The 16645-nt window shown below is 46.4% G+C and overlaps 1 pseudogene; it reads right to left on the bottom strand.

Moving 5' to 3' along the window:
- Window positions 1-15995, bottom strand: part of LOC144146254 (uncharacterized) — a 49925-nt pseudogene extending 33930 nt beyond the window's left edge.
- Window positions 15996-16645: the final 650 nt, after the last annotated feature.

Raw genomic sequence — 16645 nt, 5'->3', positions numbered from 1 at the left:
ACGGTCTATGGAAGCGGAAGAACACGCAGTGCTTCGAGACTCACTTGTGCCGGTTCCGGTGACGGCAAGGACGACAATGATGACCACGAAGATGAACATGATGACGAGAATGATGATGAGAGACCGTTCGGGAAACAATGTCAACGTCGTCTCCTCACTGCGAAGCCAAATTGCAAAGAGCGCATATCATACAGTCTGCGCAAACGCATTCGGCGTCGCTTCAGACGCTGCTTGGAAGAGCGGCATATAACGGTGCAGGGCGCTATACTGATCTGTGACTATGTTCAGTGGTTCAGCCCGTGAATATAGTCATTTCCCTATTCAGCGGTAGTTTAGAGGTCTTGCTCACCTAAAACCCGGCAGCAAGAAGACACCATGCGTCAATTCTGGCAGCCGCACGAACAGTAACGTCATATTATTATTATATTACATATTTTATTATTACATCCCCTACTCTTTTTCGCAAGCATGTCCGTGAGCTTGTCATGCCATAACTTTACGGTGTTTCTTTGTTTTCTTCATGATGTACATCTGACTCTAATGCTGTCAATTCGGCGGGAAGCGCGATCAACACAAACCTTTTTTCCTTCTTTCTTAATTATTTTCTTTATTTTCTCGTATGTTTCCATGTAAGCACTCTTTTTATGCTGTTTATCTTAAGTGGAAGCCATCTTAGATCACTTCGTTTTTGTACGGCTTACATTATTCAATTTGCATTATTTCTCTTGCCAGGATGTGTACATGCGCAATAACCGTTCGGGTGCATTGTCCTTACAATTTCTTATATATGTGTGTGTCTGTACGTGTGTGTTTGTCAAAGCGTGTACTTGTCGTTCAGTGTAACCAATGGTATTTTCTTTTTTTGTTTGTGAGATGTGCACGTCTTGCGTGGCCTGTTCTCTTTTGTTTTTGTTTTTTCTTTGTTTTTGTTGTTGTTGTTTTTCTCTCTCTTTCGCCAGCACAAAGAACCTCCGGCTGTTTCTGGGCACACAAATTAACATTGATTGATTGATTGATTGATTGATTGATTGATTGATTGATTGATTGATTGATTGATTGATTGATTGATTGATTGATTGATTGATTGATTGATTGATTGATTGATTGATTGATTGATTGATTGATTGATTGATTGGTATTATTAAATTACACGCTTACTTCCGGCCATGTGTATGCGCTTAACCTATATACATCAAGCGCGTTCACACGGCGAAAATTCCGTCCCGCAGTGGAAGATCCTGCGTGACGTCACAGTCGGCATTACCTAACTGGCGGGAAGCAAAGCACAGAGGAAACGTGAACTTTCGAACGCGCTTATTTCGAGAAGCGGGTGTACATCCCCCTAAGAAAACTTGAAGCGAAAGTCTGATTTCGGTGTTTTGAGTCTCTGCGAATGATTATGTTGCAAATATCGGTTAGTTTAGAAGTGCCCTAACAAGACCAGGGCGACAAGCCGTCTGCAGGCGCTGTCAAAGTTGTTGTACCGTACCGTACCTTGTGGCGAATACCTCAATTTTCGGCGACTTCTCTGCTGTTGCTTTGATACAATGCGAGCCAAGTTCGATGCCACACGTTCCCAACGGTGGCGTTTTATAAGCTAAACCAGCTCAAGGAACACGCGTCCACGCTTGTCAGTACTCCAGGGATCAAGGGTAACGAGCGATATTTCCCCACGCCCGCTCACCCCACTCTCCGAATCTACGCACAGCCATTACGTCACCACGAATAACTATCACGATGCCACTTTACTCGTTGAACAACGCCTACGCGCGGGGTCGCAAGGACACAGGAGGGATGTTTTGGAAAGTGACATTTTCCTTGCACCCTGATATCCAGATGTGTATATCCACTTCTTGTATATAAACAAAGAAAATGAGCTGGCCATTCCCTGCGTAATACATGCCCTTGTGGATGCGCCGCAATTATAACCATCGGCTGTTCTCGCATGGCGTGCATGCACCATCATATTTAAATGTATTTCGGTGCGTTTTCATTTAGTTATACACTTATAACTTTATTTTTGATGAACGTTTGTATTAATATAACTGCAATCGCTGCCGACATCAGCGCCATTTTGTGACGTCACATGTCAGGTCTGAGTCTCCCCAGGCGCCGGAATCATCCCAAAACCACCACTCACCTGGGGTACCTGTCGTGATACATTTTGCGCATGTCGCGCTCGATGGACGAGAGCTCCTGGTCGCTGACGTCGAGCAGCGGCATGGCGCCAACGAGGCCCGCTCCGCCGATCAGCCCCGCCGCCGCGGGCACTCCGCCGCCTCCCGCCGACACAAGCCCCGCCGAAGGGGCCGCCATGGCTCCGCCGCCCACCGTTGCGGAGCCTCCGCCTTTCTTCGCCCGCCGCTCCTCGATCTGCGCATGCGCACGCATCCAGGTTCACTCGTAAAAGTTCCCGCACGTGATCTTAGCTCAAGAATGAACGGTCGAAGAGACGGAGTGCGCGAATCCGCCGAAAGACGAGTCCCAGCATACACTCTACGAAGTCTCCGTCGATCGTCTTCACCGCAGCGCTCCAGACTGACCAATTGAAATGACCACGTGCGCGACTGCATAGCTTGCACCTGACGTCATCACAGCCCAAGATGAGAGCATCAGGTAACTGTGCAGCCTCTAGCCGTGCTTGTGGGTCACAAACAGGGCAGCTAGGCTGACGTCAGTGCGAGCCATCTATTCGGCGGTTGATGGAGCTCACCATAACGTAACGACGGCATTTGTCCAAAAACTGCCACCACGTGATCGGCGGTGAAGGAGGCGAGACGTCACAGAAGTTTAAGGTTAATTGGTTTACTTTGCTGATGACATCAGCTGATCTTTACCACCCACAAATTTGAAAAATTACACTTATTACGTCAAATTACGCGAGAGTACTTAACCCTGTAATGCCCAGACAATGAAAACAATTGATAAAAATTGTAATGCTTCATTACAATAAATTTTGTGACTCAAACAGTAAAGAACTGCGAATAAATGTTTTTCTCTCCCAGGGTTATAAAATTACACAATGAAACAAACACATAAAGAGTAAGTATAATATACCTACAGATATAATGTAGGTAAATGTATCATATACCAATTTACATGTAGGTATATGCATACCTACATATAAAGTAGGTATATAATGTATCATATACCCCGTAAAAAAGTGCATCATACATTCTTTGAAAGTAGGTGTAGACACGCCGGGCACGCTTACGATGAACCCGCCGTGGTGGCTCAGTGGCTAATGCGTTGCGCTACTGAGCACTCGGTCGCGGGTTCGATTCCCGGCCATGGTGGCCGCTTTCTGATGGAGGTGAAATTCGAGATTACGTTAAAGATACCCAGGTGGTCAAAATTAATCCGGAGCCCTCCACTAAGGCGCGCCTCATCGCCTGCGTTGCGTCGCCGCGTTAAATCAACGCTTACGATGGAGGAATCCATCTTTCAAACTGTATTTGGGATTCCACGCGGCCAGTCATCGAGCTATAGTTTTTTTTTTTTTTTTTGAGAAACGCTTAGGAAGTTTCAGAAATGATACAGAGGACATTTCTTGGCGGTCGAAAGGCCCAAGTGCGAGTAAAAAAATCTGAAAGATGGCGTATCTTATGATACGTTGGGCATTACAGGGCTAACGGGACATAGACTGGTTCGCGGTCTCCCGGCGAAAGGGCCCGACGACGAGCTGCAGCGTCTCTCGAATCAGCCCAAAGCTGGGCCGATGGCTCCCCGTAACAGCGGTGTCTTCCGGTCGGTCACCGCGCAAAAACGCACGCCGCATGCTTTTCTTGGCGACCGAAGAAGGATGCTACAAAAAAAAAGCAAGCTGAACGGGGCTTCGCGAAAATTTCATTTGACTAAAAAAAGTGCACGTGTGCAGAGACAACATGCAAGGCGTAAATGGCGTGCAGCATTGGACAATTTTCCTGCTCACATGCACTGTTTCATATAAATTGAATGCTCGGCCACGTCATCCGTCGATTTTCACACTAGGCCACTTAGATTAGTCATTCTGAAGCGGTGTGGTGAAGACGCGGGGATTTCATCACACCAGAACTTGGAAGGACTGGAGTTGTATCCTAACGGACAAACACGGTGCTGTCCATTGACAGCAGACGGGAAATCCACAATGTTTATGACTTGAATTAACTACGTCATTAAGAAAATTTGATGAAACTAGGCGTAATGCTAGGGAAGTCTCTTCGGCTAGTTCTCGTGTAATTTGTTCCGGGATAGCTTCGATAAAACAGGCGTTACACCCCTGTCACACGGGCACTTCGAATCACGATTGAGTCTATCGGGATGGAACTCCTTCCGGATCGGGCGCTGCTACACGGCCAGTTTCAATCGCGAAGAGCCCGATCCCGCTCGAACTTAATTCCATTTCCCCAAGCGCGATCGGACGAAAGCGGTGATACTCTCGCCTACGATGAGTAATGGCACAGAAGGGACAGCTTCAACTAACGCCACAAATTTTATCAAATAACTTGACTCAAACGTGCGATAGCATTCATAACCTACGACCACGCAAAGTTACCCGGCGCCGGCCGCGAAATGCATTTCTGGCACCATCTGGCGTATGTGAGTGCAACCTGTGCAACTTCTCAATCGGGATTGAAACCAGTGTAGCAACAGCGATGCGTCGAGCGCTTCGCTGAGTGAAAGTTCCAATGTGACAGGAGTATACAACCATTTTCTGTGAACATACTCCCTCCGTAAAGAGCCATTTATTCACAGCAGGCGGGAAATCTGCTACACTTACAACTTGTGAACGAATCATGGTAAGTATATGAAACTCGGCGTTACGATACAGTCGCGCTAGCGGCCAATTTCTGTGCGATTTTTTTTCCAGCACAACTAAATTGGATTGGAAGCTAAACAGTATTTCCGAGGAACTGGAGACGAAAATGTTTTCGTGCCACGCGACGCGTATATGGATGCACATTGACCTTTGCCGAAGGGTAGCTATACAAAGCGTCGTTGTAAAAAGGCAAACAACACGTAAGGCGTGCGTGGCGCTTGAATTGCGCAGCATCCCAGGCGCGGATGTCCATTTTGCGTCAAAAATTCTGTACTTCGTCATTCGTCCAACTTGCGCTCTCGGTCTCTTCGATTGATCTTTCTGCAGCTTTGCCGTGGAGAGGACCAACGGCGACTCTTGGAGTGTTTAAAACGTGACCTGCACCATGACGGGACAACTTCGTGAGATGAATAAGTTGACAGGCTTCTGTGCGAAGAAAATTAACGTAATCAGCGAGAAGAATGACACCAGAAGGACCATGTGCGCATTATGCAGTCCATCTTCCCGTTTCTAACGTCGACTGTCCGTAGAAACACCAGTATTTATTCGAAGATCAAATGCCAGCTGGCTCAAAAATTCCTGGCGCAGACAACAACTGGAAATGGCATGACGTGTTTCTTTTGTACCGCAAGCTACACTACGCTACCTCGGGCAGTCTTCGCGGGGTGACCAGTTTTGCCCTTGAGTGCTAGAGGTCAAACCACACTCCCTTTCGCAAGCGCCCGGCACGGAGCAGCGGCCCGATAACGGGGAGACATAGGTGAGGAGGGAAAGGAGAAGTGCGCGGGACCCGTGCGCGGGACGGGGCGGTGGAAGGGGAGGAGGCCACCGCCACATCGAAAAGGCGCGCCACGAAGGAAGGCCACGAGGCCACGTGCGGCGCAGAACCGTGCGCGATAGAGGAAGAGTAACATCCAGCTGTGGTTTATCGTACAGCGGCGAGGCTTAAACAACGCCGCGAGGTGAAGAAGGGGAAAAACGCTACTGTTGCGTATTGGCTTCACTACCTTCAAGTTTTACGCATTAGTGTGAGCTTTCTTCATTTTTTATACTACGTGCTCTGAAACAAACAATTGGCTCCAATCCACGCAGTGAAGGTGCTTGGACTGCGAAGCTGTAAACGGCACCCCCAACGATTAACCATGCGGTGTCACTTGATTTCGAAAACGTGGCTCTACAAAGAGTGGAACCAGAGACTCTTCCAGCCATTACCTGGGATTCGAGGGGCGGTGTCCCAAACGCAGCAGCGTCGGCAGAAAGAAAATGTAGAGGAGCGTTTTTCAAAGGGCGAGGAGGATGGCGGCACGCGCAGCTATGGCGTCGTCTCTCTCATTGCCTCCCCCTCGCTCTTGTTTCATGTTTCGACTCCAAAAAGCGCCCTCCCCCTCCACAGACGATGAATCCAAACCACCGCTTGTCTCCCCGCCTCCACATGTGGGCGTAGCTTAGTGGGCAAGACGACGGCTTCTCGCTCCGCTTCTCGTCGGGCCCAGGTTCGTTCCCTGGTGATGCCACTAGTTTGTTCATGTAGCCTGGGTGTACCCAGGAGCCAGAAGAAGCCTGGCATGTTTGTGTAACCAGTAGTAGCCTGAAATATTTCTGCTGACGCGGCACGAAAATTTCCTTGGCTGGTTAGAGGTGTACCACTTCGCAGCAAAAAAAGTTTAAGTTAAATAACAGCAATTTTGCGACAGTGCTTCACGGCTTACACACATTCTCCACCTTTTAACACTGCATGCGCCCGCTACGCACTCCCCCCCCCCCCCCCCCCCCCCCAGCAACAATTTTGGAAGTGCACCTTTATAGTTGCACTTACTATTTGTTAAATTAAAACATGGAACAGTGGAGAAAAGCGGAGAGATTATGGGCTAAAAGTAAGCCTATATAACATGCTTCAAAGCGTTGCTTCTATCTTGTGGCCCGACTTAAGCGGAAGAACGCGGCCGACCCACCGGCTACGGCGGAGTAACTCGCAAGATTTTTCATGCGCAGCTGGCACAAAGCTGAAATTTCTGGGTGACACTCTAGACACACTGCATTGTGTGCGGAGCTTTATGTATAAATACCAACCAGCGTCTAGCTCCTCTCCGTATTCCGCCATCTGCTAACAGTTTCTTCATTTGTCCGGAAGGCTCTAGCCAGCGCCATCTGTCCAGGCCCACCACAAGCTTTTTAAGACACTAAATAAACAGTTTCACTCCTGCTATCGACTGGGCTGGTCTCGTCTCTCTGGCTTCGCACAAGAACACTGTACATTACCAGGAAAACAATTCTGGGCGTTCCACAATTCAAAAAACGTAGAACCTTGTTATGAAGTAGTATCGGAGCAGTAAATTTGTTCGTTATATCTGATATTCGTTGTAACGGTAGATGTAAAAATCGGCTCTAACAAATCGGCAGTATGGCTCGTGCAAAATCCTAGATACAAAACACATTATTCTAAGCTACGAACCCACTATAAGCGATCTAATAATTACCTGTGTCCTTGTGGCATTCTAAAATAAATGGATTATAACATGAGAAGGGGAAACAACGGAACAAAGTTCGTTTGACAAAGCCGGCTTGCGCTCTTAATTATTTAAAGAAGGGTGCCAGTTAAGCAAATTTTTCGAACGACTAAAATTAGCTGTGTTATCCTTCAATTTTTTTCATTTTTCTTTTTATACTAGCTTTCAAGTTTTAAGCCTCGCGAGAACCAAATGTTTCTTTTAAAGCGGATATCGGACGTGGCGGCTCAAGTGTTACTGAAATAAAGCGTTAGCAATCAAACTTCATATTTAGTTCATATTTACCGATTATAAAAAAGAATAAGTGTCACTGAAATCAAGCAACTTCATATTTAGTTCATATTTAGCCGATAATTTGTTATATCAGTGTTAGTTACAACGAAATTCAACAATCATCTGATAGAGCGAGGAACACAGAAGTTTTTTTTAGTTTGTTTTGGTTGGTTTGTCATGCCTTATTTTTGTTGTGGCTCTTGTTTTTCGCTTCTTGTGAGTGTTTTCATCACCTAAACTGCAGTCGCTACCCATGGCTGCACCACCACGCTATTGCGACGGTGATGTGAGAAGTTTGTCTACGCGAAGCCCACAGACCTCTGAAAGAGACTCCGCAACACTTCCGATAAACGCTTTCACTTTTTCTTCGCATCTGAAAGCATTTTCGATGCTGTTATGAACAGCACGGAGCGGCATTGCGTGATTTGCTCGTCGCAGCAGAACTGTCTGCCTTCCGTTTCAGCTTTGCTTTGTGGCTTTTTTCTAAAGTGCATTTATTGCTTTAACGGAAAGGAAGCGGCCAGTAACCGCTACATTGCTGTAATGACGTAATTCGAACGCTCAAAAAACGCCAGGACCCGAGAAGGAGGGGAAACGCTTTTGAGCAGGTTTCCAAGCTATCTGATGGGCATAGAGCAGTGATTTTTGTCGAAGGTACTTTGTGACCCCCTATTCTAAGCCCTGGATGCGTTTGTTGATTACGTTCTGAAAGCATTTAATATATAAAAAAGTTAAAAAAAAGTGTTGCAGGGTCCCTTGAAGGCACTTTAACAGCGCTGCAACGAATGTGTCAAAAGATATCTACTTTATGTCAGAATCAGCTCAATTTTTTTTATCCGCAAAGTAAGGTTGTGGTCTCAATCATAGTAATATTTAGAACACTGCGTAGCACCGAAAAGTAGCCACCGGAAGTGCTCGACTGGTGTTGTTGGCAAAGCATAAATCTGTCTGATGCGCCTGCGCGTCAACTTCCAATGTAGCCGTGAAACTTAGGTACATTGACCGTAGGAGCACGGCACGTAGGCTCCATGAGGAAGGCGTACGAACCCTTTGCGGAAGTAAAAAAAATGACCCTTTATTCGAAAAATGTAGGAAAGATAAAAAAATAGTATGGCGGATGAAATGACATCACCTGCAGAACTAGACCAAACTGTGAAACAAAAGGAATGTAGAGTACTGAACTAATTTGAATAAGAGGCAGCTGGCTAGATAGTCAAGGGTAATATTTAAAAAAAAGGCACGAGAAACCATTAGCCCTACGTGACGTCCTTCGTCTGCTCTCCCGTCCTGGTTTCTTAAGCACTTTGCAATGCGTACAGTAAACTTTTGAGCGTTCCTCATAACATAATTCATTTCACGCAATTAATATATAACAATAATACATACTTTAGCATACTCAATTCATCTAACGGTGAATAGATTTTGCGCGGATTACGGCTCTATGAAGTAAAAACTGCCGAAACGCGGGATAACATTCGGTTACCAACTGTAATAAGCCCGCATCTACAATCGCTGCACTTCTACTGCGTCGTGTTAGCACAACTCGTGTGTTTTGCTGCTCCTCTACCTTCTTATGCAGCAAACAGTACATTATGCGAGAGACACGCCCATACCTTCTGTTGTGGCTTAGTTCCCCCTCTAATCTTTTTTAAACCCTTAAGCGAACTATTTACAGCAATTCACTTCTTCAGTTTGCCAGCACTCAGTGCTTTCACACCAATAACTCACAAGACGCACAAGATTCTGTTTGTTGCACCTTTTGCCAGCAGTAATGACAGTATGACTTTTCGTTTCGACGTAGTTGCGACGTAGCATGACTGCGTTTAAAGCAAAACAGTTTCGATCTAGTTACCACTCCGGTGGTGTTTGGAACCATTAGTTATAGACCCTCTTACTATTCACGGAGCGTTGGAAAACTCGTAGAACTCCGTACGTAGCACTGGATTAAATTTCCTTCTTTTAGGGGCGCTGTAAAGTGGTCACCTTTGCAAAACTGTAGTGTCCTACAGGCAAAGCACGCTTTACAGGCCCTTGTGAAGCGGGCGCGGGCGAGGAGGAGCGGAAAAGGAAGGGGGAATTGTTGCAAGAATAACCCCGCTTATTTTCCCTAACACCCATGTACAATGAGCCATGCGTGGGATAGTGACTGCAGGTGTTCCCTTACGCATCTCTTGCTACAATGGATAACGTTTTGGTTACGCCCTGTTCTTAATTGGTGCATGCTTTCGTTTTACCTTTCATCATATTTCATTGCTTGAATTCTTTTGACCTTCAGTCCGCGAAAACAGAAAAAAGCTCGGTACGGAGCAAACCTATTCTGTGAAGGGCCCTCTCTTTTTGCGAAAAAGTGCAAGTTCTTCCTATATGATATAATCTATAAAATCAGGATACCTTTTGCAGATAAACGTCTAAGCAAGGTGGTGAATACCATCTCTGCTCGATTCTCACGCGCCCCCGATTGTAACGCCCACGTAAGTTTACTTCAGAAAATTACAAATAAGAATAACTTGGCGCCAATTCTACCTCTCAGATGCAAACGACAGAACACCACGTACCTCTCACGAGACATTCTATTTGACGCACGTAACTTCGGCAGCAAAATTCCTCGTGCTTAGATTACATTGGGTTGGATTTCAGGTGGAGTTATGACTATGCTGCTGGCCATTTAAAGCCGATCTCTGGAGTCCGATTGTAACGCGCAGGCAAATTTGAAAACTACCTTTAGCAAAAAAAAAAGTGCGCGTTGGAATCGTGCAAACACGGTAAGGCCTCTTTCCTAAAAATGTATTCATTTTATCCTCTACAAACCGTATGTTTGCCGCCAAAAAAGTTTATACGCACATCTTTTCCTCTAGACCTCCGATGCAACAATATTTCGAAGTTCATCCCTCCGTATTCCGAATATTCGTATATAAAATGCCGTTACAGCCGCACGACGGGTAAGCCCAGTAGCTGCTAAAAAAAGCCGCGTAACACTTTCAGCCCTGATTTTTTTTATTTCTAGCGAAACAATATTTTCTGTGTACTTTTTTATATTTTAGGGTCCCATAAGCCCTGAAAAGTAGAGCTCGAAGTGCAAATAATAACGGATTTATTAACGAGGCAATTAGGACATCTGGTAATTAAAAATGTTATTTTGAGCAGACATCACTTTTGCATATTTTCCAAAACTTTATGGCTACATGAACCTACAAACAAAAAATGAACTTCGTAGAACTCCTATTTGTAAATTTTGGGAATAAAACTCGGACCGCCATTTCGTTCAGCCTCAATGTCGTAATTTTGTCTTATGGAGCTTCTTTGTAGCGTGCAGCCCCACTAAAATGAAACAACAGTGATATCAATCGCTTCAGATATCTTGGAAGAACAATTCCCTAAAAAAACTGGCAGTTTTGCTTTCGTTCTCCATGGGCAAGAGGAACGTTTAGGTTATGGCGTCAATTGACACCGCCAGTGTCAAAAAGGGTTAATTCGTGCCACTCTGCGCCTTCTCAACAACGCGGAACAGCACAGTAAACTATACTTGAGTATGTAAATTCTGGAATGCTTTTATGCACTGATGCAGGGTTGTACCCGGTTATACCGTCCTTCAACGGGCTGACCAGGTTTTGATTGTAAGGTTTAACGCACCGACGCAACGCCGGCGATGAGGTGCGCCGTAGTGGAGGGCTCCTGATTAATTTTGACCACCTGGGGATCATTAACGTGCGCCGAAATCTCGTACAAACGGGCGTTTTTGCTTTTCGCCTCCATCAGAAAAGCGGCCGCCGCGGCCGGGAAACGAACGCGCGACCTCGTGCTCTCACAGCGCCTTAGCCACTGAGCCACCGTGGCGCTTCTGACAAGGTTCTACGGCAACTTCTGCTTGTAATAATAACAAGCACTGCGACTGCTCCTCTGGCCAGCAAGCAGTCACTCGGTAATACCACGTGGCAGTCAACACAATGCCGAGCGAATGTGAGTGTCCGCTCACTATTATTTGGTATGTGTGTTCCACTCGAAGGACGTTTCGTCCCCCACGTGGACGGGATTACGTTTTTAGAGTGGATTACGCTTATGACGGCAACATCAAATGTTTCATAAGTAGTAATGATTACACGGCTCATGCTTACACGGGCGTACGCAGGGAGAGGGGGGGGGGGTTACGAAAGACGTACTTGGCAACGGTCTAATAGTGTCGCATCATGGCGGCGATGGGAGAAGTCTGTGTTGATTTTACCCAACCGGCCAAACCGCTTCCTCTCACTGACTAGCCAGAGTCACTGTTAATTAATAACAATGACTGACTAGTCAGTGAGCGGAAGTGGTTTGGCTAGTTGGGTAAAAATCAAGAGACTGCTCGCATCCAGTACAGCAATCCTCGCTGGTGTTGTTTCGCGACTGCAACTGATCAGTCTGTCTCGATTTCACCCAACCGGATAAACCGCTTCCGCTCACTGACTAGCAAGCGTCGCTATCAATAATTAACAGTGACTCTGGCTATTCAGTAAGCGGAAGCGATTGGTCTGGTTGGGTGAAATGCACTATGACTGCTCCCATCACCGCCATGATGCAACACTAATTAGACCGTTGCCGACGAAAATACCTTCCTGTCAACAAATTCTACTGAGCATTCTGAGTCTGTGGATAACAAGCACAAACCACATGCAGCTTCGCTATTTTTTTTCACCCCTGAAGGTCAGCCAGTTTGCAATTTTAGTGGCGAAAAAATAAATATCGGAAAGTTGCTTGGAGTACGATGGCGTCTCGAAGTCTCTGCGTTTTTAATTGGTAGTGTCTATTATCACGTCAACCGTGAAAATTACCGTCAGAATATCACGGCAGTCGCCTCTCATTGACTAAGAACGCTACACGGAGATTATATTGGATAAATATTCCCTAAGAAGCCGTGCTTGCAGCTTCCCCTGTATCTCTGTGGTATAGCACTTGGTTTTAAACGAGAATGCTCAGGTTCGTGTGCGACATTGCGATGTCTTTTGTTTTTTGCATATATATAGCTTTCGGAATTTTTCGGTCATAGTGATTTTGTTAATGCTTTTTTTTTACTCCGGTTTTAACTTTATTAAGAGATCGACGCACAGGACTTCTAGAACGGGTTGAATTACGCTTAATATAGGTTGTGTTCTGTGGCGTTGGGCTGGGTTAGATTAGGTTTGTTGCAGGGTGGCTGGATTTGGGTAGGTTATGACGCGTTCGGTTAGGTTACGTTAGGTTCAGTGAGGTTATGTTACGTTAGGTTACGTTGGCCCGTAATATTAGTCAGCAAAGTTAAGGCCAGCCAGCTTTTATGAAAACTGCCGTGAGAATTTCCCGGAGGTAATTCTCACGGCTGCCGTGAGATTAGACACAGCCTTTTTAATTTGAGTAAATTTATGTAAACCTAGGGGTGGAAACCGGAACGCCTGCTTGTGGGGGAGGGGGGAAGTGCATGTTTAGAAATGAGAGGTAAAGGAGAGAGAGCTTATAAATATAATAAAACACACGCGTAGAAAACCGGGCTAGTTGGTACAGATTCATATTCGCAGCGCACAAAAGACAGGACAAAAGGGGGGGGGGGGATGGGGGTAAGGGGGGAGTGTTTTCTCCCCTTTGTCCTGTCTTTTGTGCGCTGAGAAGATGAAAACACACACACGCACACAAACACACATTAGGTGAGTAAAAAAAAATAAAGTCACTGAAGGTATTTTCCTAATTATTTCTTTTTTTTATTTTTCCTTCGGTGGTTTCCCTCTCCCCTTTCTAGGGGTTCCGCTCCCGTGCGCCGCAGCACGCATGCTCACCTCAAAGTACTCCCGTTCGGTGGACGAGATGACCGTTCCGCTGCCGGCGCGCCTCATGTCGCCGGCCATGGGCGCCATCATGACGGTCTGCTGCCCCATCATGGGCGCCCCGTAGTCGTAGTAGGCGGGAGGAGGAGGAGCATTGTCGTAGTACTGCACGTTCACCAGAAACTGCTCCTGGCTGGGTGACAGGTCGCCGAACATGCCGGACTGACCACGCCGCCTGCACGGGTTGCTCCATTTCAAATTCCGAACCCCTGGCAGTAGAACCCAAGGTCACAACGCCCGCGGCTGACTGGGAAAAGAGCTGCTGTTACCAACACAGGCCAATAACTAATTTGGTGTATTCATCTGAACGAGTAAAAAATTAGAATGGCTTAGCTTGGCTATGCCAGGATATACGTAGCGTGAGGTAAGGTTCAGCTGGTTATTCTTAGGCTTCCTGGTTGTCTAGGATTAACTTATTATAGTGCTTACTGTGAAAAAAACGATTCCAGTCCAATCCAAAACAATACAATTTAATCCAAATCAATCCAATCGAATCCAGTCCAGTTCAGTCGCGGTGGCGGCTGTGGCTCCGGCGCACCACCTGTGCGCCGTGAGACGTCACTGCTCCTCGCGCATGCGCAGCATGAGTCTCCAGGAGCCACGGGAAGCTGCTTAACCTCGGCCAGTGTAGCTCACGCTACACAACTGCCATAATGTCTGCCTCCAAGGCCTCGCCATGAAGCCGGAACCGAAATACCAATGGCCGAAAAGTTTAATTGTCAATTATTGCGAATCGTACTGTCGTCCCTATTCGAGTACAACAGCAGAGAACCTCAACGGCCGTTCTCTTGGACTTCCCATCCGGGACGAGTTAGCTCTCGGCCATCTTAGGACTCCATTATCACGCGTCCCTTGCACTTCCCGATTGCGTCTTGGGCGATCACATTTTATTGAACATCAGACTCCGAATTCAGTGCACCAATCTCCTGTCTCCTGGGTGTCGCCTCGATATGGCCTTAAGATTTTCCTCTCGCGTTACAGATTTCGCTTTGAAGACTGTGACTTGGCGCCTTAAAGAGGTAACATGGATGTTACAAAGGTCCTTTTACGCGCATTCTCACGAAACGTCTATTTTATTACCCATGGCCTGGCTTACAATATATTAGTGCGTTGAACTGTTATCCTTGTATTGCTTGTATTCACTGGCGGGGCGCGCATGCAGACAACCGTGTGAGTGCGCCGTCACTGGTTACGTAGGGCTCCGTGGGATGGCGGTACTTGTCCGTGCTGAGCACATGACTGTTTCACGTTACAAACTCTACCTCACTGAACGCAAAGTATTGCCTCAAGTCCAATGTGAGTGCGATTAATTACATCTCTGTTGACACCACCGTTGAGAATCGGGTTGAAACGGAGCATACGACGCACGCCGGTGTTTTTTTCTTTGGCGTGCGGGCGGAGCAGCCCAAGCCGCGCCAAGCCGTGCCACGTCCGTGGCGCATCGGTCATGTCTTTGGCAGTTTCCAGTGTTGCCAAGCGAAGAAATTGACAGCTGAACATTTTAACGAATACCACCTATACTAGGGGCAGGGGGCCATGTGCGAATCATGGAGGACCACTCCTCATTTTTTAACGGTGTCCCGCACCGCTATCGTTCTATTTATATTAGTACACACCGACAGCAGGCTGATTTGCGTACTTCGCCAAGTACTCTTGTGGTCAATAATACTCTTAAATTCCTGAAATGAACACATAGCTTTGAGACCAGATAGAAACTGCGTGCTCGACTGATACGTAATAGCGTATACGTAGTACGTACTAGCGTAGATTTTTTTTCTCTTCTCTTGTATTATTTGTTCCCCTTGACACTGCACTCATTCCTGCATCATCATCATCAACAACAACAACAACAACAGCAACAACAACAACCTACTAGGTCCACTGCAGAACGAAAGCCACTCTATCCGGTTATTTCCTTCCCCATCTTCTGGACCCGTCCCTCGGTATTCACTATCACCCTGGTGATCCACCGGCTGTAATTTCGCCTAACTACGTGGCCAACACAATTTCAGTTTTTTTTTACTTGAACTACGATATCCTCCTTGAGTTTGTTCTCTGATTCAGGAAACTCATTTCCTCTCCCGTAACTTTACTCCTATCATTTTTATACATGTGTTTCCTTGTGTTCCCAAATTTATGCTGTTTATTCTGTTTCTTTAACCAGTATTTTCTCACATTATTTTTGCGCAAATTTATCGAATAAATGAATCGAAAAAATAAGAACCAAAATAAATTAACCGAGTGCGAAAATAGAGCAGCAGGCTCTCACCTCTGTGACCAGTCAACCGATACAACAGGACCGGCAGCTGGGAAGGGCAATGGGCTACCCGACGCTTTAGGAGATCCTTTATCGGGAGAAGGGCTCTTGGATCCCTTCTTCGGAGACTCCGATCCTTTCTTTGGAGATCCCTTCTTGGAGCCCTTTTTTCCCTTGGAGCCCTTCTTTCCCTTGGAGCCCTTCTTTCCCTTGGACCCTTTCTTCCCTTTGGAGCCTTTCTTCCCCTTGGAGCCCTTCTTCCCCTTGGAGCCCTTCTTTCCCTTGGACTTCTTTTTCTTCTTGGCGTCATCATCGTCCTCCTCTTCAGGCATCCTGGAATGCTTGGGATGCGCCTCTGGTACTTCCCTGGGCCAACCTCCCGATCACTGCACACGAGACCATCGGTATTCCCGTTGTACCTTAACTTGTACTCATTCTAAGGGACACTAGACATACACCCATCTGTGCTATACCTCCACTCTTACAAATGCCGACTGCCCGGTCGATCAAAAGTGCCGAGTTGTCCTATATATTCGTTATTATTTGCGCAGATATACAGAGAAAAGGGAATTAAAGAAGCATAAGCTTGGTCCAAGCTTTAACAATGGCGCGTTTCCCTCTCCCTCCACAACCGCTTATCCTTGCCTACACAACTCACATCCTCCACCAAACCAAATCAAAGTAATCTGCCATTCTTTTTTAATTCACGCGTTTTGACTAAGACGTGCAGAAAGATGGCCGTTTTTTTTTTCTTTTTTTTTTCACGGAAACCCAGAATTAAAAGCCGCCTGATAACAAATCGCCCCGCTCCTCCCCTAATGATTCGCGGAAGCGGAAGTCGTTATTGTGCGAAGTTATTATCATTATCTCCTTTCTACGGGTCACGCTACCAGCGACGATGATAGAGCAAGTAACCATTCAAATTATCATAAATTACTATCATCGTCGACGAAGAAGAGCCGAAACCTCCCGAATATCAGAC

Source organism: Haemaphysalis longicornis, unplaced genomic scaffold (assembly GCF_048455015.1).
Source record: "Haemaphysalis longicornis isolate Haplotype H1 unplaced genomic scaffold, Haemaphysalis longicornis Haplotype H1 scaffold_7, whole genome shotgun sequence".
NCBI lineage: Eukaryota > Metazoa > Arthropoda > Arachnida > Ixodida > Ixodidae > Haemaphysalis > Haemaphysalis longicornis.
This window is presented reverse-complemented; position numbering and strand designations above follow the sequence as displayed.